The sequence below is a fragment of the Microcaecilia unicolor genome, chromosome 6 (genome assembly GCF_901765095.1).
Source record: "Microcaecilia unicolor chromosome 6, aMicUni1.1, whole genome shotgun sequence".
NCBI classification, from domain to species: Eukaryota; Metazoa; Chordata; class Amphibia; order Gymnophiona; family Siphonopidae; genus Microcaecilia; species Microcaecilia unicolor.
In genome coordinates, this window is record NC_044036.1 from 212,746,055 (window position 1) to 212,772,514 (window position 26,460).

Genomic DNA, 26,460 nt, shown 5'->3' on the forward strand with positions numbered 1-26,460 from the left:
GGCATTATAAATGTGGAAGGTAATCTGTTGCAGGAATGGATGCATGAATTTGTGATGCTTCAGGAGTCAGACAGCACACACCAGAATGAGAAAGTAATCTTCTTTATTTGCCAGCAAACAAAGCAAGACATCAGTTCTAGCTCTCTTCTCTTCTGTCACTCAGCTCTCTGGGTCTTTCTCTCAGCTCTCTGTGTCTTTGTCTCAGCTCTCTGTCTCAGCTCTCTTCTTATGCTGTCTTCTCCTCCTTCTGTCTGTTCCTTCTGTCCTTCTCTTTCTTCTGAGCTCCTTCTGACGTAAACTGCTTCTGCTCCTACTTAAATAGGGTCCTAAGCCCTCCTCCTAGCCTAGCCCCCTTTACTCCCAATTGGTTAAGAAATTGATTGGCTACCTTGCCTCAACCAATCATTACTTTTGAAATATCAGTTACATAGGTTCCAGACATCCTAAACTGACCTCTGACCTGGGGCCCCTTAAGCCAGACATTTGGTCTCCAGTCTCTTACATGTTATTATGATTGATTTCTCATATTCCTAGTACTAACTGCTAACTAAACTCTGGCATTCATTAAAGGGGTCAAAAGCCAATCTTACTTAATAGCATACATATCAGGTTATTACTTCCAGGAGGCCAGTCCTACACTTAGCTATAATTAATCAAGACTTTTCCTGACCTTCTTCACCTATCAGCTTATACATTGAACCAGCCAGAACTATGGCTAAGTCAAACCACATGTTGATCTCCTCAACTGCAGTCTTAAACAGCAGACAAAGAGTAATACAGAATTTAACAGACATTCTACATATTAACTACACAGAATACACATATTCTAAAATAAGCATTCTTATAAGACATATTCTAAACATCAGGAATATCTAGAATTATTTAGAATCTAACTAGCATTAAACTAATTCTTTTAAAACTACGGCATGTCTGGCTCAGGCTTTGTTCATTCATAATAGTTTACAGCTGTGCCAGCTAGCATTGGCAATTCACAAGGGACAGAGTTTCATTTCTCACTGACCTTTCCTAACCTTAGCTCGGCCAAGACTTTCAAATAATATGAACCATCTGGCATTCCTTTGCTCTGCTTGCAAGGTAAAAAGCTGATTTTGAAATAGGAATTCAAACACCACTTTTAAACCCCAGATTTTAACAGTTAATATCACTTCTTATATATATAATTTCTTTGTCCACTGCCTCATTCCCCCCTTTGAGACTAAAATCAGCTTATGCAGAGATAAGTCTCACTACTCAAACTCTGGAGATTAGTGATCCTAACTAGGAATAGACTTATGAATCACCATTACCCTACTTGTTAAGGTCCGACGGCATACTGCCGAAGCACATGAGGCCAGGAAACAAAACAAAAACCCTGCTAAAACTAAGACTATTAGGGAAATGAACAAGGGGCGTATCCAGGAGGTCAATGACCACCACCAGGAGGTAAGATCTAATCCTCCTCGGTAATCCTCCACATTAAGGCTAGCCAACTGTAGGACTTTATCCATAGCATGCCTAACTACATGCGTCCTATTTATGACAATAGTACAGCACTCTGAGGAATTTAGCACTGTGCAGAGACCACCCTGAGCTGCAAAGAGATAGTCAAGGCCCATACGATTATACCGAGAAACTATACTTAATTCATTAATTTGATCCTGCAATGCATTGACTACCACATTCAGCTCATGAACTAAAACATGGAGTAGGGACTGAAGTCTCCGGGTAGCCATACCTAGTTCAGTAATACCCGCTACCGGGCCTCCAATTGGAATCCAGGCCGTGGCAGAAAGGGCTACAAGTCTCTTTTTAGTCAGAGGATAAGTAGAATTAATATACTGGAGGGCTAATTCAATCGCCTCATCCTCTGTGGCAACGGAGGAGGGTAAGGACAAAGCCTCTCGCTTAGAGCGGTGCGGGGATAGTGGCTTAAGAGGAATAACTTTAGGAAAATAATTCAAGGTTACCAATACACAAAAATCATATGTGGGGGGAAGAATCATGTGGAGGACATTATCACAGAGCCAGTAATGACCAAGGAGAGGGTGAGGAAAGTTCCCAATAAATGTTGGCTCAGGCTGGACAGGGTACTTAGGGTGCCCATAATGCGAGCCCCTATCCCAGGGGGAACGAAGACGAAATGGAGACTTTGCACACCATAGGCGCCAATCCCCAATTGTGACAGGCTGCTCATTTGTTAATAACTCTTCATACCCCGGGGACTTATGAAAGTAGAAAATAAGCTTGGACACTATAGTCTTCTCAGTGGTACGCTTAGGAGCCAGATAATCACCTGGGTCATAATCTACAGGTATGGTAGCAGGGCACATAGGAGTACCTGGAGAAACTACCCACACAGGTTCCTCCTTCTCTGGGAGAACATTAGTATAGTTACAGGGAATGGGAAGAACAGTTGAGATGCTTCTTGTTAAACAAAACACTCCAGAAGCTGGATAGGGAGACGTAAAGACTGGCCTTAGAGAAGAGTCAGAGGGGGAAGTAGCATTATAAAAGGACCACCAAGTATAATCCTGGCTCCAAGGGCCTGAACTCGAAAAGTAGGGAGGTATAAGAGCTGGGAGCTGCACAGGGACAGGTACAGCTGGGACATCTGTGGTATAAGGAGAAAATCGGGAACACACAATACAAGGGGAAGTAATCTTTGCCTGGCTAATTAGTTCCTGGACAGAGTGTAACCAAAGGTTGGAGCGAGTTGGGGTATTAGGAACAAGGAGGCAAGGAGTAGAAAACAACAAAAGCATCCAAACTACTAACATTTTCTTTCTTCCTAATCTAAAACAAATACAGCAAACTAATTAAGCAATAATATTTCAACAGTCTGTGCTAATCACAGATTACTCTCATATAGTGTTCTCAGTCTTTGAGTTCTTATACCAGTTGGGATAAACCCTCAACTGATAAGGATCAAGCTTTCAAATTCCAAGAAAGCCAGAATCAGGCAAGAAAGAGTCTCAGTATGAAGCCGAAGTTCAGCCGCTCCTGCAGTATGCAGTTGACCCTTCTTTTCAGCTAGTAGATTCTTTGGTTCGGGTCAAGCGCAACTTCAATGGCTCCGCTGGATCTCTTTCTGCTCTCCACTGTCTAGGCTCCGTCTGATCCGTGCTGGGCTCAGTCTGGTCAGCAGACTTAATTCGAGACCAATGGACCCATGGAGTAATCCCTGCGACCTTCACAGCTGCAGGGGTAGAAAGCAAAACAGTAAAAGGTCCTTTCCATCGGGGCCCCAAAGGCTGGAGCTTCCAGTCTTTCACCCAAACTCTATCCCCTGGCAGGAAGGAATGTACCTGAGCCTGGAAGGGGACAGGGTTTATTTCTCTCACATAAGACTGAAGCTCAGAAATTATCTTGCCCAAGAGGGCTACCTGCTCCTGCACCTGGGCAGACCCTAAAATCCCTATGTCTCCCTTAATTCCCTGTAAAATGGCTGGGGGCTTCCCATACACAATTTCAAAGGGAGAGAGGGCTGTTCCTTTAGTTGGGGTGCATCGGAGGCGAAAGAGGGCTAGTGGCAATGCCTGTGGCCATTTCAATTGGGTTTCCTGACAAATCTTTGCTAGGCTATTTTTCAAGGTTCTGTTTGCTCGCTCAACCTGCCCTGAACTCTGGGGACGATAGGCACAATGCAATTTCCAGGTAATGCGCAATGCGCGGGACAGGGCCTGAAGTGTAGCTTCAACAAAGGCGGGACCATTATCTGAACCTATGGCAAGGGGCAGTCCATACCTGGGGATGACATCCCTAAGGAGGGCTCGGGCTACTTCTGTGGCTTTCTCAGTGACTGTAGGATATGCTTCCACCCACCCAGAAAAGGTACAGACCATAACTAAGAGGTATCGGAACCTACCACTCCTGGGCATTTCTGTGAAGTCTATAACTAGGGACTCAAAGGGTGTTAGTCCTCTAGACTGAACTCCTGGTGGAATACGGGGTCCCTGACGAGCATTATTCTGGGCACAGAGAGTACATCGGGCAGAGGCAGTGGCAACCAGACTATCCAATCCTTCCAGCACCACTACTCGATTGAGTAGGCGGGCTAGTGCTGTTTTCCCTAAGTGTGATAGGTCATGAGCTTGAGACACTACAGGCCAAGCTAGGTGGCGTGGCACCAGAACTCTGGTATCAGGGAGATGTAACCAGCCATCAGGTCTCCTTACTGCACCTTCTTCTTGAGCCCATTTCTCTTCCGTTTGGGTGTACATAGGCGTCCATTCTTGCAGTCGAATTTGGAACAGGGGGGTCACAGTACTTGCTGGGGGTCCTCGAGCAGCTTCCTTGGCCACCCGATCAGCATGGCGATTCCCTCGGGCCACTGGAGTATCTATTCTTTGGTGTCCCCTGCAGTGAATGACAGCTACCTTCTTGGGGGCCCAAACAGCCTCTAGCAGCTGAAGTATTTCAGGTCCATACTTAACAGGTTGGCCTGCAGCATTTATGAGTCCCTTTTCCTTATACAAAGCTCCATGAGCATGTAGAGTTGTGAAGGCATATTTGGAATCAGTATAAATGTTGGTTACCAGTCCTGCTGCTAACTCCAGAGCTCGTATGAGGGCCACAAGTTCTGCTTTCTGGGCTGAAGTTCCTTGGGGCAGGGCTCTTGCTTCTATCACCTTGTCTTCTGTCACCACAGCATAGCCTGCCAATCGCTTGGAGTTCTCCACATAACTGCTTCCATCTGTAAAATAAATTACATCTGGGTCCCTCCAAGGAACATCTTTAAGATCTGGTCGACTGGAGTACACTTCATCCATGGTTTGGATACAGTCATGATCTGGTGGTCCCTCAGATGCTGGCAAAAGAGTAGCAGGATTGAATGTAGCCACTGTTTCCAGGTGTATCCGTGGATTCTCACACAAACTAGCTTGGTACTTAACCATACGGTTATTTGTAAACCAGTGGTTGCCCTTATACTCCATGAGGGTAAGAACTGCATGGGGGACTTTAACAACCAGTTCTTGCCCCAAGGTCAACTTATCAGCTTCCTGGACCAGTAAGGCTGTTGCTGCAATGGCCCTCATGCAGGCTGGCCATCCTTTAGCCACTCCATCCAGCTGTTTAGACAGGTATGCAACAGGCCTCTGCCAGGATCCCATCATCTGGGTCAGCACACCCAGAGCAACCCCCTGTCGCTCATGGACATACAGTGAGAAAGGTTTCTCCACATCAGGAAGGCCTAACGCAGGGGCTTGGAGTAGGGCTTTCTTTATGGCAATGAAGGATTGTTGAGCAGTAGGTCCCCATTCAAATGGTTCCTTTTCACCCCCCTTTGTGGCTTGGTAAAGGGGTTTCGCCATCAATGCAAAATTTGGAATCCAAATTCTGCAGAATCCAGCTGCTCCCAGAAACTCCCTAACTTCTCTTCTGGACTTGGGTTGGGGAATTGCAGCTACCGCTTGCTTCCTACTAGCATCCAGTCTCCGACTTCCCTGGGAAATGCAAAAGCCCAGATACTTCACTTCTGACTGACAAAGTTGGGCCTTTGAGCGTGAGACCTTATAGCCTGCATCCAAGAGTAGCTCCAGCAATTCTCTAGTAGCCTCAAAACACTCTTCCTGGGTCACTGCTGCAATCAGGAGGTCATCTACATACTGGAGTAAAACTCGCCTGGAAGGCTCAGATTTAAAAGTCTTAAGGTCTTGCCCTAGGGCTGTCCCAAAAATGGTGGGGGAGTTCTTGAACCCCTGTGGCAGGCGGGTCCATGTATACTGAAGCTTCCTTCCTGTTACTGGGTTTTCCCATTGAAAGGCAAAAAGCAACTGACTGGCTGGGGCCACCCGAATACAAAAGAAGGCATCTTTTAGGTCTAGTGTTGTGAAATGGGTAGCTCCAGAAGGTATCAATCCTAACAGGACATATGGATTAGGCACTACAGGGTGTAATGAGATAGTGGATTTGTTAACCACTCGTAAGTCTTGGACTGGCCGGTAGTCCTCAGTCCCTGGCTTCTGAACTGGCAATAGTGGCGTATTCCATGGAGACTGGCAAGGACGAATAATTCCATAGGATAACAGACGATTCAGGTGTGCTTGGATCCCTTCCAGAGCCTTTCTGGGAATTGGGTATTGGCGAAGATGGATTGGCCGGGCACTTGGAAGTAAGTCTACATGTACAGGAGGAATATTTCGGGCCAACCCTGGGGGATTATCTTCTGCCCATACCCCACTGACCTGAAAGCTGTCTGCCAGGGGTAGGTCAACTTGGCTATGTGACTGATGCAGCCGCCATTCTTCTTCAAGAGGGCAGCAGAAACTCAATATACCCTTAGGGCTGGATATCGGGGGCCGAAAGGAGACTGAAGTCTGGCCATCAGAGTCAAAGGAAATTTGGGCCCTAAGCTTGGACAGCAGGTCTCGGCCTAACAAAGGGATTGGACAGTCTGGCATATACAGGAATTCATGAGTGACTATGTGTGAGCCTAATTGGCATCTACGGGTTGTCAGGAAAGGCCTCCGGTTCTGCACCCCCGTGGCACCCACCACTCGGACAGTTTTTCCAGACACAGGCGCTAATCGCTCCGTCACAACAGAATGTTCAGCTCCTGTATCAATCATGAATGGAATTGAGCGGCTCCCTATAGTTAGCTTGACCATAGGTTCCTGGGAGCCCAGTTTGTAGGAACCCGGTCTGTCCTATTCGTCCCATTCTGCCATCTCGGCTATCCCGATGATGTCAGATTCAGCAGGCTCATATCTTCCCTCTCGAACTCGGCCTCGGCTTCCCCGATCTCCTGGTCCCCTTCTCAGTCCCTGGCGCCTCTGGGGGCATTCATCTTTCCAGTGCCCTCTTTCCTTACAATAGGCACACTGGTCCCTCTCCAATCTTGGTCTGGGATTCTCCCCCCTTGGCCGGGATTGATTGAAGGAATCTCGGGGCCTGGCTGGTGGTCCGGGGTCCCACTTTGGCTTCCCATTAGCTAGAGGTCGACCTCGGTTAAGGGTGGAATTAGTAATGGCTGCCGCTAAAAGGTCGGCCTTCTTCTGCATCTTCCGGTCAGCCTCTCGGCGCACCTCCTGATCTCTATTAATGAAAACCTTGGTTGCGATCTCAATTAGCTGGGTGGTATTCATCCCTGCGAATCCCTCCTGACGCTGCAACTTCTTCCGAATATCTGGCATACTCTGGGCCACCAATGCGCTATTCACCATTCTCTGGTTTTCTTGGGCTTCAGGGTCAAATGGGGTGTATGTTCTGTAGGCTTCAATTAGTCGCTCTAGAAAGGCCCCAGGGGATTCAGTTGCCCCTTGGAGAATTTCAGAGACCTTTGCCAGATTAATGGGCCTCTTTATACCTTTCCTCATACCTTCCAGTAAGTCCCGGCAATAGCCAGACAACAGTTCATAGTGCTGCCCATCATTTGGATCCCAATCTGGAGCTGCGCGAGGAAACCGAGCTCTAACCCATCCCTCTGGGTCCTGTGTCCCCCCGGGGACACGCTCTCGCGTGATGGCCTCAGCATTTTGCAAAATCTTCCGCCTCTCCTCAGTTGTGAAGAGGGTCAGGAGAAGTTGTTGACAATCAGTCCAGGTTGGGTTATGGGTGGCCATAATGCTAGCCACTAGGTCCACCACTGCCTGAGGCTTTTCAGTATAAGAGGGGTAATGCGTCTTCCAATTCAGGAGATCGGTGGTTGTGAAGGGTACATACTGATAGGCCTGTGCCTGTATAACCTGACCCTGATTATTAGGATCTGGTCGAGTGGTAGTTACCTGACGGAGGGGCAGAACTCTCGAGGAGGTGGGAATGGAACCTGAGGTAGAGCTAGGAGCTACCCTCCTATCATGCTCAAAGGTGATTGCAGCAGGTCTAACCCATTCAGTGGAGGTATGTTGAACCCCTGAGGGATGGGGAGGGGTACTCATAGACTGAGAGGTGGTCACAGGTGAGTCAGTCCATTGAAAGGGATGCCGGGCCCCTGATGAGTGGGTAGGGGTATTAGAGGGAGAGGCTGGGCTGTCAGGAGTTGAGGAGTCAGGGAGTGGAACCCAAAACGGGTCTTCAGAGGTTAACAGGAGAGGATTTGGCACAGAAGGGTAGAGGCCAGGTGAAAAGTCCAACCTAGGATGTGGTGGGGTTCGCACAGAAGAGGAACTATCCGGAGAAGCCTGTACTGGAGAGGCTTGAGCTGGGCGGCGTGGATCTCTAGGGGCGGCACGGAACCCCAACAATGGGCCATAAGGTGGTGGCTCAAGGTCTGAGGGGTCATCAGAGAGTATGGGTTTCTCGGACAGGGTAGGGGCGGAAGCCACCGATTGGGTGGTAGGCTTCCTGGGGCTCTTTCCCTCTTCTAGTTTAGATTTTCTAATCTTTCTTTGAACACGGCCTAACATAAATTTTACTGGGGATCCCATATAAATTTTCAACCAGGAGGGAGGGTCAGTCACAAGGCTGTCCCAGGAATCTATATAGGGGAGTTGTTCAGAATATTCTGATTCTCTTACAACTATGCTGTAGACCTTCCGGATTACTTCAATATCTAAGCTGCCACTAGGGGGCCACCCCACTCCCATAGATGGCCACTCAACTTCACACAAGGTTCTTAAGGTACTTGAGCTTAAAGTCTGTCCATAGTCATTAATTAAAAATCCTTTTTTAAAGTTTTTAAGCATACAGTCTAGGGGGGTAGCAATTTGTCTAGACGATTTCCCACCCATAATGCTTACAGTTACAACACACAAAGAGGGAGGGAGTTTTTGAAAGTGCAGTAAGGGGTCTGCACTCTCGAGACACTAGGTAGACAGACAGCAATCGCTTCCTTCCGTTGCTGACCAATTGAACTCGCGTTAATTGGAAATGCAGCTATAAGAAGTCCGCACTCATTAACATTCAGGCATCACACATTCCATACAGAAAATCCCACCCAACAATTTCAGATTTCTCAGTACAGATAAGCTCAAGCGTTTTCGCTTCTAATCTCCTCTAGATTAGAAGGTACTAGGGCCTTCGCTGAGCGTTGATCAGGCTCTCCTTCCTCAATTTGTTTGAGGGGCTGATTTACAATTTTCTAGCTAGAATTACAATACAAAATACAGAATACATACCCGGCGAATGTTCTCCAGTCAGTTGGGTGCTGGGATTAATGCAGGATTCATCCCACCGCTGCCACCAAGAATTGTTGCAGGAATTAATACATGAATTTGTGATGCTTCAGGAGTCAGACAGCACACACCAGAATGAGAAAGTAATCTTCTTTATTTGCCAGCAAACAAAGCAAGACATCAGTTCTAGCTCTCTTCTCTTCTGTCACTCAGCTCTCTGGGTCTTTCTCTCAGCTCTCTGTGTCTTTGTCTCAGCTCTCTGTCTCAGCTCTCTTCTTATGCTGTCTTCTCCTCCTTCTGTCTGTTCCTTCTGTCCTTCTCTTTCTTCTGAGCTCCTTCTGACGTAAACTGCTTCTGCTCCTACTTAAATAGGGTCCTAAGCCCTCCTCCTAGCCTAGCCCCCTTTACTCCCAATTGGTTAAGAAATTGATTGGCTACCTTGCCTCAACCAATCATTACTTTTGAAATATCAGTTACATAGGTTCCAGACATCCTAAACTGACCTCTGACCTGGGGCCCCTTAAGCCAGACATTTGGTCTCCAGTCTCTTACATGTTATTATGATTGATTTCTCATATTCCTAGTACTAACTGCTAACTAAACTCTGGCATTCATTAAAGGGGTCAAAAGCCAATCTTACAAAATAGCATACATATCAGGTTATTACTTCCAGGAGGCCAGTCCTACACTTAGCTATAATTAATCAAGACTTTTCCTGACCTTCTTCACCTATCAGCTTATACATTGAACCAGCCAGAACTATGGCTAAGTCAAACCACATGTTGATCTCCTCAACTGCAGTCTTAAACAGCAGACAAAGAGTAATACAGAATTTAACAGACATTCTACATATTAACTACACAGAATACACATATTCTAAAATAAGCATTCTTATAAGACATATTCTAAACATCAGGAATATCTAGAATTATTTAGAATCTAACTAGCATTAAACTAATTCTTTTAAAACTACGGCATGTCTGGCTCAGGCTTTGTTCATTCATAATAGTTTACAGCTGTGCCAGCTAGCATTGGCAATTCACAAGGGACAGAGTTTCATTTCTCACTGACCTTTCCTAACCTTAGCTCGGCCAAGACTTTCAAATAATATGAACCATCTGGCATTCCTTTGCTCTGCTTGCAAGGTAAAAAGCTGATTTTGAAATAGGAATTCAAACACCACTTTTAAACCCCAGATTTTAACAGTTAATATCACTTCTTATATATATAATTTCTTTGTCCACTGCCTCAAATCGATCTGTTGTTACACTATTCAATCAAAAACTTTTTATAACAGGATTACAGATGAAGAGTTCAGGCTCACTAAATTTACAAACTGCCAATCTGATTATGTAATCTATTCAATAACGTGCTCCTGTCAGAAAGTGTATATTGGTATGACAACCAGAGCTTTGAAAATCAGGCTGTTGGAACATAAATCTAACATCAAAAGGAAAGCTATCAAGGAACCATTAGTAGAGCATTGTATATCAATGAAGCATTCATTTGAGGATTTAAAATGTTGTGCAATAGATAGAATAGAACCACTAAAGAGAGGTGGAAATAGAAAGCTCCTATTACAACAGAAGGAAGCACAATGGATATTTAGATTGAAATCAGTGGAGCCGTGTGGGTTGAATAGCTCAATAGACTGGCATGTGTTTTACTAGAATTCCCTTCTGGCAGGTAGTTTGCCTTTAAGATGACATAGAGGGGGAGTGTATTTAATCGTAGCTGAGAGCATCTGACGTTGTCGGCGTCATTTTGAAAACAGAGTTTCAAGATTAAAAGTAAGTGCACCAGGAGTTGTAGTTGTAGCCAGCAAGAAAAGGAAATGTTAATGGCAAGTGCTTGTGTAATTAACATAATGTTATCTTTCAGCCAGCACAAAGTATAGTTCCTGACGAAGCCGTTTGAGAGTGAAACGGAGGCTCCCTCGAACTTCAAAGACTACATGCTGGGTCCTGAATGCTTGACCATTAAAGCTAAGTGCTCCTTCAAATAAAGTTTCAAGCCCATTTAGACTAGTGCTTTGATTAAACATAAGCAGCGCGTTGCCAATAGAGTACATTAAAAGCAAAAGGAAAAGTTTTTTGCCCTATGATAGAAACTAAACACTGTATACAACGTTACAAACTAAGTAACAGTGTTTTAAACCTAAGACCGTGTGTCAAAGGTTTCTGAGGGCTTTTCTCTTTATCAAAAAAATAGTTCATGAGCTATTGTGAATGCTTTAGAGCTAGAGCTAGTATCTTCTTGTATTAGTTTACCTGTGCTCTAGCTATTACTGCAATTGTGAATACTTTTGATAATCTAAGTGCAAGTAATTTAGCATAAACATCCCATCTTGAAATCGTCTCAATTAGAATCCACCACACTACCCTGCTTGACCACCTAAACTGTCTCTTGTTCTTTAGACCACCAGGTAATTGGAATTAATGCCAATCACACTTCATGGACTTCATATCAAATACCTGTGTAACCAACCCCAATATACTTGTATTGGGTGACATCAACCTTCACCTAGAAGACCCAAACTCTGCCAACACACGCGAATGCAAGGAATTCCTCCATTTATGGGACCTTAAATGGCCACACATTCGAGCAACCCATATCAAAGGGCACACACTCGACCTTATCTCACACAAACTGTCCATGGACCAGAATCTAATTATATCAGATATTAAATGGACAAACACACCATGGTCAGACCACTACAAACTAAACTTATCCCTACTCTGGCGGAAAAAGGGTTCACACCGTATACAAGAACACACAACCTACAGCACACGAGACCAAATAGACTCAGAAAATTCTGGCAGCAAATGTACAGCAATGAATGGTCAGCACAAACAGATACTACATACTATCTCTCAGATTGGGATAAAAGATGCAAAAGCATATTAGACGAAATAGCACCCTTACAAACAATAACCTCACGTAGGCATAACCCAATACCATGGGTCAACGAAGAACTGAAAAAATTAAAAACACAATCAAGGAAACTCAAAAGGGCATGGAAAAAAATAAAAGATGCACAAACACTCAACGCATGGCAACAAACTCAAAGAAAATACAAATATGCAATGAGGCAAGCCAAAAGGCTTTACTACAAAACCAAAATAGGGCCTGAATACAAGGACACGAAAAAATTATACCAACTCGTAAACAAACTACTAGACACCACCACGGTCACCACAACTAACACAGACACCCCAGCGGCAGACGAACTTGCCAAATACTTCAAGGAAAAAATTGTAAATCTACGCAACACACTACCTCAGAACATCTTCAAAATCGAATACTTCATCGAATGTATGGACCCAAACCCCGATGAATCCCCAGCGGACAGACTTTGGACAAGATTTGCTCTCCTCACCACTGAAACAGTCAATCAAGCGACTAACAGGTTCTCCAAGACTAACTGTAAACTGGATAGCTGCCCAGTTACCTAATCTGCCCCCCACCGCTTCATAGCAAACCTCACATACCACATAAACCATATACTTCAACATTTTCTCTTGGCTAAGGACAACAGCAACATCCTCCTCACCCCAATACCAAAAGATACCAAGAAAAAAACAAACGATATCACGAACTACCGCCCAGTAGCATCTATCCCAATGGTAGTCTAACTGATGGAAAGCATGGTAACCAAACAACTTACTGATTACATTAACAAATTCTCAATACTACACGATTTACAATCAGGATTTTGCGCCAACCACAGCACCAAAACAGTACTAATTACTCTCTTAGCCAAATTCAAACAAGAAATTGCATTAGGCAATAACATACTTCTCCTACAATTCGACATGTCTAGTGCGTTCGACATAGTTAACCACAATATACTACTAAGCTTCCTAGGATTGGCGGAAGTGTACTTAGTTGGATCAAGGGTTTCCTAACTAATAGAACATATCAAATGAAATCAAATTCGAACATATCATCACCATGGAAAGCAGACTGTGGAGTACCCCAAGGATCACCACTATTGCCGCTCCTTTTCAACCTAATGATGACCCCACTAGCCAAGTCCTTATCCAATCAAGGCCTCAACCCCTTCATTTACGCAGACGATGTCACAATATATATCCCTTACAAACATGATCTAGCAGAAATCACCAATGAAATCAAGCTCAGCCTAAACATAATGAACTCATGGGCGAATGCATTTCAACTAAAACTTAACACAGAAAAAACACACTGTCTCATCCTCTTATCCCAATACAACATGAGCAAACCCACCAATATAATAACCCCAGATCACAACCTCCCTATCTCAGACAGCCTAAAAATTCTCTGAGTTACAATTGACCGCAATCTCACAATGGAGAGCCAAGTGAAAGCCACAACAAAGAAAAGGTTCCACTCAATGTGGAAGCTCAAATGAGTAAAACCTTTTTTCCCGATATTTTGCAACCTGGTACAAACCATGGTACTAAGTCATCTAGACTACTGCAATGGAATCTATGCGGGATGCAAAGAACAAATTCTAAAGAAACTCCAAACTGCGCAAAACACAGCAGCCAGGCTTATATATGGAAAAATGAGATTCGAAAGCGCCACACTCCTATGACAAAAACTGCACTGGCTGCCAATCAAAGAACGCATTACATTCAAAGTCTGCACCATGGTTCATAAAATCATCTACTGAGATGCCCCAGGATACATGACAGATCTCATTGACCTACCTACCAGAAACGCATCAAGATCAATACGAACATACCTAAATCTCCACCACCCAAGCTGCAAAGGAGTCAAATACAAATCAACCTACTCATCCAGCTTTTCCTGTATAACCACACAACTATGGAATGCACTACCAAGCACCGTGAAAACAACAAACAACCACCTAAAATTCCGGAATTTACTGACAACTTACCTGTTCAGAAAGGCATACCCTAACCATCCAACTTAAATGCCTTAACCCTGCAACACAACGAAACCAAAGCTCTTCCCCTTTACGATTCCCTAATGTGTCTGTAACACATGAACCATCTTCTACTACACCATCAGTCTGTATTTGTTCCTACCGATATTGGTGATCGCCTGTACGGTACTATAGGTAACCCACATTGAGCCTGCAAATAGATGGGGAAATGTGGGATACAAATGTAACAAATAAATTAAATAAAATCTCACTAAGTTAATTAATGAAATTGGTCTATAATTAGATACTAAGGTTGAATATCTATCTGGTTTAGGCAACGCAATTATTTTTGCCTCTGTAAATGTCCCATCAACCAACTGATTTTCTGATATAAAAAACTCTAATAATAAAGGAGAGAATTCTGAAGCAAAAAGTTATAGTACTCGGTAGGTAGTAAACTCATCTGGTCCAGGTGATTTGTTTAAGGGTAGAGATTTTATGGCTTTGCTCAATCTCTTTTTTTGAAAAAGGTAATTCTAAGGTTTGAACTTTATCCTGCGATAATTTAGGAAATGTCAAATTATTTTAAAAATCTTTAATACTCTTATCTGAAGCAGTTCTGAAGAGTACAACTTTTTATAAAATTCTTGAAATAACCTCACATCTGTGACTACAGAAACGTTATTTTGTTCTCTGATAGAAGTTACCTTGCTTCTACTCTTTTTTCTTTTTAATAGATTAACCAATAATCAGCCCATCTTATTATTTTCTGAATAATATTTAGCACCAAAAATGGCCATTTGATGATTAGAGATTTTACTTAATATTGAATTATATTCTGAATGCAGTTTACACAAAGCTTGAAAAATACTAAATTTTGAATTAGAAACATATTCAATCTCTAATGATCTAATTTTTGATTCTAATTTTACTAGGTCTGCTTTCTGTTCTTTATAACATGTTGGATACAGAAAGTGAAAGTGCCTTGGTGCTTTGTAGCTTTTACTATATGAGACGTGGGGTAAGGAATAATATATTGTAGAGGAATATATTCGAGTTATTCCCCAAGTTTTCCACATCATCACTGTGACCCATGACGCCGGTGCTAGTCACCGAAACACGGCCCGTGTCGGGTCTTTTTGTCAAGGCTCATTCATTAAAGAACTGTGTTCCATTTTTAAAGGCCCGTGGTGCTGTTTTTTTTGTCTGGACTTTAGTTTGTACTTCGTTCCCTCTCTTTTGTTATATCGCAGTAAAATTTATAATAATTCCTCTTATATAAGTCTTAAGAGTGTCCCACCAATTACACAGAGAAGTATCTTCCATTTTATTAAAGTAGCAGAACTCTTCAATACCTTTAACAATAGTTTCTTTAAATCCTTTTTCATTAATTAATTTTGCATTAAATCTCCATGCTAAGGCATATTTGACTGCACCCGGAATTTTTAATGATAAATGTATAGGTGCATGATCAGAAATAATCATCTGTAAGATTTCTGTTGAAGAAGTATCTGAAATTAACTCACTATACACCAAAAACATATCTATCCTTGAAAATAATTTATGTGGAATGGAATAAAATGTATAGTCTTTAGTTGTAGGATTTAATAATCTCCAAATATCAAGCAGACCTAAGTTTTCCATGATCTTCTCAAGTACCAGTCTGCCTTTTGGATAAAGGATCTGGACAAGCAGATTTCCTGTCCAATAGAGGATTGAGGGTTACATTAAAGTCACCTCCAATTAAAATGGGAATTTTAGAATAATTAACTAGAGTATCAGCAATATTTTAAAAAAATTGAGGATCATCATTAGTCGAAGCATAAATACATCCAAGAAAAACTTGTATTGAACCAAAGGTTGTTACAATATAGGTCCATCTACTTTCTGTATCTGAGTTAGAAGAGATAATATTTACAGCTAGAGAAGATTTCAAAAATATAGCAATTCCATTTTTTTCCATTCACAGGAGAACAGGAACCAAGAGTATATTTTAAATTTGAAAGCAGATTCCCAACGTTAGAAGTTAAATGAGTTTCTTGAATAAAAAGCACATCTGGTGACAATTTTGGAATATAGGTCCAAACTTTGTTTCTCTTGAAAAGGTTTTTTAGACCCTTTATATTTGTGGATAGTATATTAATATGACTGGCCATTAAAAAATTTTAAAAATGACTGACAATGGAAAATGTAAATACTAAATGGAAAATATTCTAAGTACTCCACCATATGTATAAAAATATATATCATAAAACTCAGCATTGCAAAAAGAGACAAAAACTGCATATAAACAATAACAGAAAAAATAACTGAATACCCAGTTATATAACTAGCATAAAACAACTGAGAAAGTGCCAGCACAAGCTGAATTCCAAGCAAAAAAGAGAACAGCTTCCCTAGGAGATAAAAAGTTATAGTCATACCAGTGCTTTTTTGTGCCGGTACGCACTTTTTTTTTGCGCCCCCCCCCCCCCCCCCCCCCCGGCGACCCTCCCGGCGAGTCCTGCACTTCCTCTCAGTCCCCTTACTTACTTTTTTTTTAAAGACTCAGCAGTGCGAACGGTGCAGACAGTGATTGAAAGAGGCTGTCATCATTGGAGCTTCCCTCTGCGAGTCCCGCCTACGTTGTTACAACTTCCTGTTTCTGTATAGGTGGGACTCACAGAGGGAAGCTCCAATGCTGACAGCCTCTTTCAATCGCTGCCTGCACCATTTGCGCTGCTGAGTCCGAGAATTGCTGGACATGGGAGAGGAGAGGGCAGGGAACGGAGAATTGCTGGACATCGCTGGGAGGGGAGGGAACAGAGAATTTCTGGACCTTGCTGGGAGGGGAGGGCAGGGAACGGAGAATTGCTGGACATTGCTGGGAGGGGAGGGAACAGAGAATTGCTGGACATTGCTGGGCGGGGAGGGCAGGGAACGGAGAATTGCTGGACATGGCTGGGAGGAGAGGGCAGGGAACAGAGAATTGCTGGGCAGGGAAGGGAACAGAGAATTGCTGGACATGAATGGGAAGGGAGGGAAGGGATGAGAAGAGAGAATTGCTGGACATGGATGGGAGGAGAGGGCAGGGATGAGAGAATCACTGGATGTGGATGGCAGGGGGAAGAGAAGAATCGTTGGACATGGATGGCAGGGGAGGACGGGACAGAGGAGAATCGTTGGACATGGGAGGGCAGGGGAGAGATGAGACATGCTGGACATGGATGGAGGGGAGGGAAGAGAGGAAGGAGATGCACATAGATGGGAGGGCAGGGAAGAGAGGAGAAATGCTGGAAGTGGATGGAGAGGGAGAGCAGGAGATAGAGAATTGCTGGACATGGATGGATGGATGGGTTGGCGGGGAGAGAGGAGAAATGCTGGACTTGGATAGAGGAGAGGGGAGAGAGAATTATTGCTTTATATGAATACAGTGGAGGGAAGAGAGAGGAGAAGTGCTGGACATGGATGGCGGGTAGGAAAGAAAAAAGAAGAAGATGCACATGGATGGAGATGAGGGAAAGGGAAGAGGAGAAAAACTGCACATGGATGGAGAAAATAGGCAAAAACTGGATCCACGTTGTATCTCCTCCAGTCAATTCCATGGAGGAGGATCCAGCTTTTACTTATGGATGCAGGGCAAGAAATGAAGAAGAAAGGAGGAAAGTAAAGAAATAAATGGAAAGGAAGCCCTGGAAACAGAGTTAAGAGAACAGATAGAGAGCAGCAGAATCAGAGACTGGGACCAATATGGATAGAAAAACAAAGTTACCAGACAACAAAGGTAGAAAAAATCATTTTATTTTCATTTTAGTGTTTGAAATATGTCCAATTTGAGAATTTACATCTGCTGTCTTATTTTGCACTGGGTATACTGGCGCTGTACAAGCTTACAGAAATTATTTATAATGAAAAAAATCATGTTATTTTTTTTCTTCTATACTAGTATAATATTTTCAATGATGTCTGTTTATATGCGCCATGGCTGGTATAAGGGGTGCGGCTATCATAGGGGTGGAGCCATATGTGGTGGCCCCACCCATAATGAGTACCGGCACCTTTTTTTCTACAAAAAAAGCACTGAGTAATACATCAAGAACACATTAAAATGAGAACAGCAAAATCGAAGAAGAATCATAAGGCAGACGCTATCTTCTCTATAGTGACATCCATTGGTGAAAAACCTTGCTGGTCCAGATAGTCCTGAGAGCATCTGGGTCATCAAAAGATTTGGTAATATTGTTAATGGTAATTTTCATTGTTGTAAGGAAAAAATAACCCATATCTTGAACTGATGCTTTTTAAATGAGCTCGCATTACAAGAAATCATTTTAATGGTGTTGAAATAGCCCCATAATGTCAGTGCTAAAGCTAATGATTGTAGGCACATTTTCTACACTTTAGTTGTTAAAGAGTCACTATTAACCACAATACTCTGGTTCAAAAAATTTGTAAACTAGACTCCTGAGGGGTCCTTTTACTAAGGTGCGCCGACATCTGTATTGGATGCACGCGGGTACATTTTTCAGCGTGCCTGCAAAAAAGGCCTTTTGGGGGGTTTTGGCCGAAAATGGAAGTGCGGCAAAATGAAAATTGGTGCGCATCCATTTTGGGCCTAAGATCTTAGCACCACCCATTCACTTAATGGTAAGGTCTCAAGCATTAACCAGGCGGTAATCATCAGTGCACGTACAATGCTGATTACCACCTGGTTAGCACCACGCGCCAGAAAATATATTTTCTGGCATGCATACTGGACATGTGTAAAAAATTAAATTACTGCCTGGGCCATGTGGTAACCGGGTGGTAGTTTTGAATTGGCTTGCGTTGGGCATGCGTAGGTGCCTACGCAGCTCAGTAAAAGGGCCCCTAAATATTTGAAAGCTTCTGGGCAACAATGAATGGGGACTAAGAACCTACTACTATCATTTATAGAATACTAGCCTAGCCTAAGCACCTAAATACATGCTTAACAGTTAGTACAGACATTTATCCCAGCCATAGAAATGGTATGTTTGCACCTAATCAGTGTTGTTCAAACTATTAGGTCAAAGTACTTAAGTGTTAAAATATACATTTATTTTTACTTAAGTGAAAGTAAAAAGTATAGTGAAAAACACATTAAAAAACTATATTTCTATGGGTGTTCTCTAGCATTAATGCATGCTAAAATGTGTGTGTACCTACAGTATGGTTTAATAAACAGGGCCCTTACACTTAAGTGAAAGTACAAAAGTTATTACCTAATATAATCATTTTTTAGTAAAAAGTAAAAGTAGCACAACTACAATGAATGCAACTATCTCAGGGGCATTACTGGTCTGCAGCAGACCTTTCGCCTCTGATCTGTCCCACCCTTCCGACAACAGGAAGTTGCATCAGAAGGGCAGGACATGTCAGAGGGGAAAAGCCTGCTGCATGCTGGAGGCAGCCAGTGAGCCAGCACCGAACAGGAAAGGTACCTGAACAAAGAGCAAGTGGGCAGGGCCAGGAGGGTGGGGAAAGACACCAGACCATGGAAAGGGGGGAGCAAAGAAAGGGGGGATAAGCCATGGGGGGGGGGCCTTAGGAACCTGGGAGAGGGGCTGGCTGAAAGGTAAATTTTAATAAAGATGTGAGGAATTCATCCCCACGGCTGATCGTCATTTGTTTCATCCTCTACTCCTTTTTGATCTCACTTATAGCCCTCATCATACTTTATCTGAAATTTGTTTCCCTTTTATAAAAAAAAACCATTTGATCTGAGTGTATTCAAAGAATTTCTATTTTCTTTTTCAGAATCTTAGTGAATATTTTAATGTCCCAATTAAGCAATGCTATAAGCCTATAACCCAGGACTCTCAAAGCTACATGGCATTTCAAGTAGTTTAACATTTGAAATATGCACATTTTGGGTACACTTTAAAAATTAAATAAATGCAATGATTATAAACAAGTGGACAATATAAGACCTTGACGATCTATGCTAGAGAGAGCTTTCTTCTCTCATTTAATTACTGGTGCAGGAGCCGACGAGAGAAGGAAAAATTCTAGGCTTGGTCCTTAGTGGAGCGCATGATCTGGTGAGGGACGTTATGGTACTGGGGCCGCTTGATAACAGTGACCATAATATGATCAGTTTTGACATCGACCTTGAAGTAACTGTACACAGAAAGTCAAATACGTTAGCGTTTAACTTTAAAAAAGGAGACTATGATAAAATGAGAAGAACGGTAAAAAAAAAAACTTAGGGGGGCAACTGAGAGAGTAAAAACTGTACAACAGGCGTGGACGCTGTTCAAAAATACCATCCTGGAGGCCCAGGCCATACATATTCCGCGAATTAGAAAAGAAAGACGGAAGTCCAAAAGACACCCGGCCTGGTTGAAAAGTGAGGTGAAGGAAGCTATTAGGGCTAAAAGAAACGCCTTCAGAAAATGGAAGAAGGAACCGTCTGAAAATAACAAGAAACAGCATAAGGATTGTCAAAGCAAATGCAAGGCGCAGATTAAGAAGGCCAAGAGGGAGTATGAAAAAAAGATAGCATTAGAGGCAAAAAAACATAGTAAAAATTTTTTTCGGTATATTAAAAGCAGGAAGCCGGCAAAAGAATCGGTTGGGCCGCTGGATGACCGAGGGGTAAAAGGGGCGATCAAGGAAGACAAAGACGTAGCGGAGAGACTGAATGAATTCTTTGCTTCGGTCTTCACCGAGGAAGATTTGGGTGGGATACCGGTGTCGGAAATGGTATTTCAAGCGGACGAGTCGGAGAAACTTACTGACTTCACAGTAAACCTGGAGGACGTAATGGGGCAGTTCGGCAAACTGAAGAGTAGCAAATCTCCTGGACCGGATGGTATTCATCCTAGAGTACTGATAGAACTGAAAAACGAGCTTGCGGAGCTACTGCTAGTGATATGCAACTTATCCTTAAAATCGAGCGTGGTACCGGAAGATTGGAAGGTGGCCAATGTAACGCCCATTTTTAAAAAAGGCTCCAGGGGAGATCCGGGAAATTATAGACTGGTGAGTCTGACGTCGGTGCCGGGGAAAATGGTAGAGGCTATTATTAAAAACAAAATTACAGAGCACATCCGAGGACATGGATTACTGAGACCGAGTCAGCATGGCTTTTGTGTGGGGAAATCTTGCCTGACCAATTTACTTCAATTCTTTGAAGGAGTGAACAAACATGTGGACAAAGGGGAGTCGGTTGATATTGTGTATCTGGATTTTCAAAAGGCGTTTGACAAGGTACCTCATGAAAGGCTACAGAGGAAATTGGAGGGTCATGGGATAGGAGGAAATGTCCTATTGTGGATTAAAAACTGGTTGAAGGATAGGAAACAGAGAGTGGGGTTAAATGGGCAGTATTCACAATGGAGAAGGGTAGTTAGTGGGGTTCCTCAGGGGGGTTCAAAGTCATTAAATTGCGACAGGATTGTGAAAAATTACAAGAGGACCTTACGAGACTGGGAGACTGGGCGGCTAAATGGCAGATGATGTTTAATGTGAGCAAGTGCAAGGTGATGCATGTGGGAAAAAAGAACCCGAATTATAGCTACGTCATGCAAGGTTCCACGTTAGGAGTTACGGACCAAGAAAGGGATCTGGGTGTCGTCGTCAATAACACACTGAAACCTTCTGCTCAGTGTGCTGCTGCGGCTAAGAAAGCGAATAGAATGTTGGGTATTATTAGGAAAGGTATGGAAAACAGGTGTGAGGATGTTATAATGCCGTTGTATCGCTCCATGGTGCGACCTCACCTTGAGTATTGTGTTCAATTCTGGTCGCCGCATCTCAAGAAAGATATAGTAGAACTGGAAAAGGTGCAGCGAAGGGCGACTAAAATGATAGCGGGGATGGGACGACTTCCCTATGAAGAAAGACTAAGGAGGCTAGGGCTATACAGCTTGGAGAAGAGACGGCTGAGGGGAGACATGATAGAGGTATATAAAATAATGAGTGGAGTGGAACAGGTGGATGTGAAGCGTCTGTTCACGCTTTCCAAAAATACTAGGACTAGGGGGCATGCGATGAAACTACAGTGTAGTAAATTTAAAACAAATCGGAGAAAATATTTCTTCACCCAACGTGTAATTAAACTCTGGAATTCGTTGCCGGAGAAAGTGGTGAAGGCGGTTAGCTTAGCAGAGTTTAAAAAGGGGTTGGACGGATTCCTAAAGGACAAGTCCATAAACCGCTACTAAACGGACTTGGAAAAATCCAAAATTCCAGGAATAACATGTATAGAATGTTTGTACGTTTGGGAAGCTTGCCAGGTGCCCTTGGCCTGGATTGGCCGCCGTCGTGGACAGGATGCTGGGCTCGATGGACCCTTGGTCTTTTCCCAGTATGGCATTACTTATGTACTTATGTATGTACTTATGTCTTCGTGAAAACTAATGAGCACATCAAAAAATGATTTTACAAAGTATTTAGTTCAAGAAAAAGTTTTTAAACACCCACCCACCCCTAGGACAACTCTTCATTTATAGTCAGTTATTGTAATTAGGGTAACAAGCAAGGTGTGCTCTTACAGAGTTTTAAATACATTTCATTACCATCTAAGAAGGAAACACTTAATAACTCACACAATATACTATCCTGCTTATAATCGAAAGAGAAAAACGCCTATATTGCGACCCAAATCGGAAGATGGGCGTCTTTCTCCAGTGGGCGCCCAAATCGGTATAATCGAAAGCAGATTTTGGGCGTTTCCAACTGCAATCCGTTGTGGAAACAGGTAAAGTTGACGGGGGCGTGGTGAAGGCGAAACTGGGGCGTGGTTATCAGCCGAGCAGAGATGGGCGTCTTTAGCTAATAATGGAAAAAAAAAAAGGCATTTTTACCGCGATTTTGGGTCACTTTTTTTGAACCCTTTTTCTTCACGAACAGGTCCCAAAAAAGTGCCCCAACTGACTAGATGACCACTGGAGGGAATCGGGGATGACCTCCCCAGACTCCCCCAGTGGTCACTAACCCCCTCCCACAAAAAAAAAACCCACTTTAAAAACTTTTTTCCAGCCTCTATGCCAGCCTCAAATGCCGTACCCACCTCCATGACAGCAAAATGTGTTCTATCCTGTGACAGCCTTTCCCTGGTTCTGATGTGGCTCTTGGGTGAGTGTGACACCCTTTTCTGTTATGCGCACTGCAGAGTCACATCAGCAATGCATTGTGGTGGGTGTAGGGTATTGGACTCCGTGATTCCACTGGCTTGTGGCAAATGCTCACTATGTTGGTAGTTGGTAGGCTCTTCTCCCATGGTGCTTTTCCCCCTGCTTACTGGGTCAGAGTGTGCCCTGTTTTGTTTCCAGTAGTCCATGAGGTAGTGGCCATTTTTGTAAGCCAGTTTTAGATCCCTTTCACGTGATAGCCACGTTACAGAACTTAGTTCTTACCTTGAATGTGCCTGAAAGAGGGCATTGTACAGCATTCTGCCAGCTCTGACCTACTGCTAATCTCAGTACCAGGGAGACTCGTTGCCAGTGGGGCACAACCTCTGATCTGCAGTTAACTGTGAGTAAGCGTGCTTATTCCAATAAAGGACATTTTCGGAGAGATTAGTCTTCAGGTGTCAACTGGTGTGCCAATGTTATATAGCAGCAACAAGTCCTAGAGGCCTGCGTGTATGCAGGTCCCTGGAGCACTTTTAGTGGGTACCGCAGTGCACTTCAGCCAGGTGGACCCAGGCCCATCCCCCCCTACCTGTAACACTTGTGCTGGTAAATGGGAGGTCTCCAAAACCCACTGTACCCACATGTAGGTGCCCCCTTCACCCCTAAGAGCTATGGTAGTGTTGTACATTTGTGGGTTTTGGGGGAGGGGGGTTGGGTGCTCAGCATCCGTGGTAAGGGAGCTATGCATGTGGGAGCGTTGTCTGAAGTCCACTGCACTGACCTCTAGGGTGCCCAGTTGGTGTCCTGGCATGTCAGGGGGGCGAGTGTACTACGAATCGTGGCCCCTCCCACGATCAAATGGCTCGGATTAGGACATTTTTGAGCTGGGCGTTTTTAGTTTCCATTATCGCTAAAAAAAACAAACGCCCAGCTGAAAAACGTCCATTTTTTCGAAAATACAGTCTGTCCCGCCTCTTCACGTACCCGTTTTCGGACATAGACGCCCATGGAGATAGGCGTTCGCGTTCGATTATGCCCCTCTATATAAACTAAAAGACACTTTTATATTAGGCTAATATTCTTAATACTGTAGCAAGTTTTAAATTATTGAAAAATTCAAAAACACTAAGATGGAGTCAGCAGTCCAGCAGCGAGAGGGGTGCTATCCAGTCTTTTGCATTGAGTGTCTCATGTATGATTATCTCCCAGTTGGTGAGATGTCATATGTTTGTGCCTGATGCAAAGAGCTCCTAGCTCTCAGAGAACATGTTCGTTCTCTTGAGGCTAGAGTAGCAGACTTTGTGGCGCTGAGGGAGAATGTGGTAAAGGTGGTTAGCTTAGCGGAGTTTAATAGAGGTTTGGACAGCTTCCTAAAGAAGAAGTCCATAGACCATTATTGAATGGACTTGGGGAAAATCCACTATTTCTGGGATAAGCAGTATAAAATGTTTTGTACTTTTTTAGGATCTTGCCAGGTATATTGTGACCTGGATTGGCCACTGTTGGAAACAGGATGCTGGGCTTGATGGACCTTTGGTCTTTCCCAGTATGGCAATACTTATGTACTATAGATGGAATTTGCATATGGTGATTTTGATATCCCATAATTTCATCATTGTTCCCTTTGATTTGTGACAAATTGTTACAAATGTCATACTTGGAAGTCTGAATTTTGATTATTGGAAACATATAATATGATGACACTCCCTTCAAAATCTTATAAACTAAGCAACAAATCTTATAAAAGACTAGCCTCAATTGGTAACCAATGGAGTCTTTTGTAACATGCAGAAACTCTGTCAAATCTACCTAAACCACATATAAGACAAATTGCCATGTTCTGAATAGTTCTGTCTTCTCATTAGATGTTTCGTAAAGCCAAGATATATGATATTACAATAGTCAAGCTTTGTAAGGATTAATGCTTGTATTAACAATTGAAATGACTCTAGAGTGAAGTATTTCCAAATCCACTTTAAATTATTCATCATCCAAAATTTTTTTTACATGACTGTTCACCTGGGATTCCCAAGACATTATGTTCAAACCAAACTCTTAAAATTTTCAAAGATTTTTCCAGTATATAAGTTAAACCAGGGGTAGGCAACTCCAGTCCTCGAGAGCCGCAGGCAGGTCAGGTTTTCAGGATATCCACAATGAATATGCAGGAGATAGATTTGCAAGCACTGCCTCAATGGTATGCAGATCTATCTCATGCATATTCATTGTGGATATCCTGAAAACCTGACCTGCCTGCGGCTCTCGAGGACCAGAGTTGCCTACCCCTGAGTTAAACCATTTAGTACTAGAAAAGATGGCTAACAAAATATATTGTGTCAATCAAAAGAAACTTAGTTTTCTCACTGTTTTTAAGATGATTGTTAAACATCCAAATGGACATCATTGACATACAATTTTCTATTTGTGGAATTACCTTCATTACATCTTTATCTATTGGAATCAAAATAGTAATATCATCTGCATAAATATAAGCTTTGTAACCAGCCTCTTCTAGTTATGGTTTCCATATGGCTCCAGAAAAAGGAGGACAGATTGCTTCCATTCAAAGCAATGGAAGTAAAACCCGGACTGGATCAATGTGTCCTCCTTTTTCTAGAGCCATATGGTAACCCTACTTCTAGTTGATAACCCAATGATGCCATAAGAACATTGAAGAGGACTGGGGGAAAAGAGGAACCCTGTGGGACCCCGCAGACCGCGTCCCATCTTTTTGAATATTCTTCCTCTAGCTTCACTGAGTAAGATCTTGCAGGTACAAAATCTCGAAACCAATTCAAAACATTTCCTGTTATACCTATATTGCTCAAAATATTTAAAAGTAAGGTATGGTCCACAAGATCAAACACACTTGATAGATCAAGCGTACATAAGCACACAGTTGTGGAATGCATTACCTACAGCCATGAAAACTATTGATGAAATAACTAACTTTCGCAAATCTCTGAAGACATATCTCTTCAACAAGGCCTACAAAGAGAACCTATAGCCTTATTAAACTACCTCGCCAAACCACCCAGTTACGAAAGATCACCTTCTATACTTACCCGCCTAACACTCTCCTTTTTCTCTTCCCATACTTAATCTCTGTGCATTACTAATTGTATCTGATATCTTGGAATGACAATGTCATAACAAAACTCTGTAAGCCACATTGAGCCTGCAAATAGGTGGGAAAATATGGGATACAAATGCAATAAATAAATAAATAAATTATAAGAGCTTTTTACCCTCACTCAACTTAGTATGTATATCAAAGGTACACAATAACATCTCTGTACTAAAGCTAGAACGAAAACCTGATTGCAAGTGGTGCAGAATATTGAATTTGTCCAAGTACAATGTTAATTAAGTGGTAACTATACCTTCCATAAGCTTAGGGGAAAAAAAGCACTCGAGTGGCCTGTAGTTATTGACCACTATTTGAGATTCTAAT

General features: G+C 42.9%; 1 protein-coding gene across 1 annotated transcript in view; it reads right to left on the reverse strand.

Annotated features, from left to right (window-relative positions):
- The window catches only part of LOC115472508, a 42,607-nt gene that overhangs the window by 492 nt on the left and 15,655 nt on the right, over positions 1 to 26,460 (reverse strand). The gene's annotated exons all lie outside the window — the stretch shown is intronic.